Source organism: Microcaecilia unicolor, chromosome 11 (genome assembly GCF_901765095.1).
Source record: "Microcaecilia unicolor chromosome 11, aMicUni1.1, whole genome shotgun sequence".
Taxonomy (NCBI): domain Eukaryota; kingdom Metazoa; phylum Chordata; class Amphibia; order Gymnophiona; family Siphonopidae; genus Microcaecilia; species Microcaecilia unicolor.
The window spans coordinates 36941370-36944491 of record NC_044041.1 but is presented as its reverse complement, the minus strand read 5'-3'; the positions used below and the strand labels follow the sequence as shown (position 1 = coordinate 36944491).

The following is a 3122-nucleotide window of genomic DNA, read 5'->3' as shown; positions in this document are numbered from 1 at the left end:
TTTCGAAAAAAATAGACGTCCATGTTTTATTCAACAATGTGTGAGCTGGGCGTTTTGTTTTTCAGCGATAATGGAAAATGAAAGCGCCCAGCTCAAAAACGAATAAATCCAAGGCATTTGTTCGTGGGAGGGGCCAGGATTCGTAGTGCACTGGTCCCCCTCACATGCCAGGACACCAACCGGGCACCCTAGGGGGCACTTTTACAAAAACAAAAAAAAGGTAAAAGAGCTCCCAGGTGCATAGCACCCTTCCCTTGTGTGTTGAGCCCCCCAAATCCCCCTCAAAACCCACTGCCCACAAGTTTACACCATTACTATAGCCCTAAGGGGTGAAGGGGGGCACCTACATGTGGGTACAGTGGGTTTGGGGGGGTTGGACGACTAATAAGCATTAAGCAGCACAATTGTAACAGGTAGGGGGGATGGGCCTGGGTCCACCTGCCTGAAGTCCACTGCACCCCCTAACAACTGCTCCAGTGACCTGCATACTGCTGTCAGGGAGCTGGGTATGACATTTGAGGGTGAAAATAAAAAGTTGTGAAACTTCATTTTTTGTGGTGGGAGGGGGTTAGTGACCACTGGGGGAGTCAGGGGAGGTCATCCCCGATTCCCTCCAGTGGTCATCTGGTCATTTAGGGCACTTTTTGGGGCCTTATTCGTGAAAAAACAGGGTCCAGGAAAAGTGTCCTAAATTCTAGCTAAAAACGCATACTTTTTTCCCATTATCGGTGAACTGCGCCCATCTCTGTTCGGCAGATAACCACGCCCCAGTTCCGCCTTCGCCACACCTCTGACACGCCCCCATCAACTTTGTCCGCATCCGCGACGAAGTGCAGTTGAAAACGTCCAAAATCGGCTTTCGATTATACCGCTTTATTCGTTTTTGTGAGATAAACGTCCATCTCCCGATTTAGGTCGGAACTTGGGCGTTTTTCTCGTTGGATTATAAGCAGGATAGTAACATAGTAGATGACGGCAGAAAAAGACCTGCACGGTCCATCCAGTCTGCCCAACAAGATAACTCATATTTGCAGCTTTTTGTGTATACCCTACTTTGATTTGTACCTGTGCTCTTCAGGGCACAGACCGTATAAGTCTGCCCAGCACTATCCCAGCCTCCCAACCACCAGCCCCGTCTCCCACCACCGGCTCTGGCACAGACCGTATAAGTCTGCCCAGCATTATCCCTGCCTCCCACCACCGGCTCTGGCACAGACCGTATAAGTCTACCCAGCACTATCCCCGCCTCCCAACCACCAGCCCCGTCTCCCACCACCGGTTCTGGCACAGACCGTATAAGTCTGCCCAGCATTATCCCTGCCTCCCACCACCGGCTCTGGCACAGACCGTATAAGTCTGCCCAGCACTATCCCTGCCTCCCAACCACCAGCCCCACCTCCCAACCACTGGCTCTGGCACAGGCACAGACCGTATAAGTCTGCCCAGCACTATCCCCGCCTCCCAACCACCAGTCCCGCTTCCCACCACCGGCTCTGGCACAGACCGTATAAGTCTGCCCAGCCCTATCCCCGCCTCCCAAACACCAGCCCCGCCTCCCGATCTTGACTAAGCTCCTGAGGATCCATTCCTTTGGCACAGGATTCCTTTATGCTTATCCCACGCATGTTTGAATTTCGTTACCGTTTTAATTTCCACCACCTCCCGCGGGAGGGCATTCCAAGTTAGTTGCTGTTGAGACTTGGAAGGAGGAGGAAGTGCTGCCAGAGGCTCTGCAGGCTTCCAGGGGGAAGGGAGTGAGGCCTAGCTCCTTCCCCAGAAATGAGGAAGGTCCCTGGGGAGCGGTCCTCAGGAAAGCCCCAGGCCAGGGGGTCTCCTGGGGCCAGGGATCAGAAGGCCAGGAGAAGTAGTTCCCTCTCTGGCAGGGCTCCAGAGAGGAGGGAAAGGAGCCCTGTGGATCGAAGAGTGCAGGCTTCCACGGGAGGAACCCAGACCGGTACCCCCCTCACAGTGGCATGCCATCTAGCAGGTGAGGGGGGGAGAGAGCTGGGGGAGGCCCCAGAGAACAGCAGATCGGAGGAGAGAGAGGAGAGAGCAGAGGTAATGGAGATCTGCCGGGAGGCCCTACCGGTGTCAGAGGAGGAGGACAGTGTCTCCTCAGAGGAGGAAGATTTCACAAACTATAGTCAGGATCCAGAGGACCCGACCAGTGGCCTGATTCAAATGGTGAGAAAGATAAAAAGCACAGAAAAAGAGGTGGTAGAGTTGGGGAAACGGGTTAAAATGGCAAAAGCCCTGTGCAAACTAGCCCCAGTGGAGCACCGCAAGACTTATACAAAGGAGGTAACCCGTTTGCTCAAGCTTCTTCAAAAGAAAGAACATTTGCTGGGGGCATTGAAAAAGGGCCCTGGGAACCCTCTGAGAGAAGTTTACATCAACAGAGAAAGAATGGCCTTGGGGGGAAAGGCCCTGACAACCTTCAAACAGTCACAACAGCAAACAGAGAAGGAGAGTAGGAGCTCAGACCTTGGACCCCAGAACACCCAGGGGCCAGAGGAGCTTCCTGGGCCCAGTACCCAAAACACATTACAGTATATGCAGTACCTTGCTAGTCAGTCTCTGGCAGCTTCTGGAGCAAGCAGGACTGGAGGTGGGGCTGGAGAGGCATCCTCGTTAAAGGAACCTGAGGTTGGAAAGACTTTTCATCTTGTAGAAACAGGGGCTGGAAGTTCAGGAGAGAGACTCTTTTCTACACCAGTGATGGTGGAAGCAGAACTGAAAAACTTACTTGAGCAAGAAGCAAGAGGTCAGCAGAGGCAGTTGCAGCCACAGGTTTTGTGCCCATTGCCTGCAGCAGGAGTTGAGAGCAGCAAACAAACACTGACTCCATTGCAGCTGGGGAGGCCCCGCCCATGCAGCACTGAGGGGCTGGAGGTCACGGCCAGGCAGGCTGCAGCACTGCCAAAGACTGAGAATGCTGAGGTTTTAGCAGAGGAAAACCTGGTGACAGAGAGTGCTGCAGCTGGACAAACAGCAGGTGAAAAGGAGGGGTTCTCAATGAAGAAAGCACAGGAGGATCAGGAGTGTTTGCAACAAACCGGCCTGGCAGCAGAGGCTCCAGCCAATCGGGCTGTGGGAGCAGGAAAGACTGCAGAACAGCTACA

The 3122-nt window shown here is 53.6% G+C and overlaps 1 long non-coding RNA gene across 1 annotated transcript; it reads right to left on the bottom strand.

The window, feature by feature from the left end:
- Positions 1-2562: 2562 nt before the first annotated feature.
- On the bottom strand, positions 2563-2788 carry LOC115479796. Its single transcript, XR_003943757.1, has 2 exons — positions 2747-2788; positions 2563-2656 (listed from the first exon to the last, which is right to left on the bottom strand). It is a non-coding gene; the product is annotated as an uncharacterized LOC115479796 (long non-coding RNA).
- Positions 2789-3122: the final 334 nt, after the last annotated feature.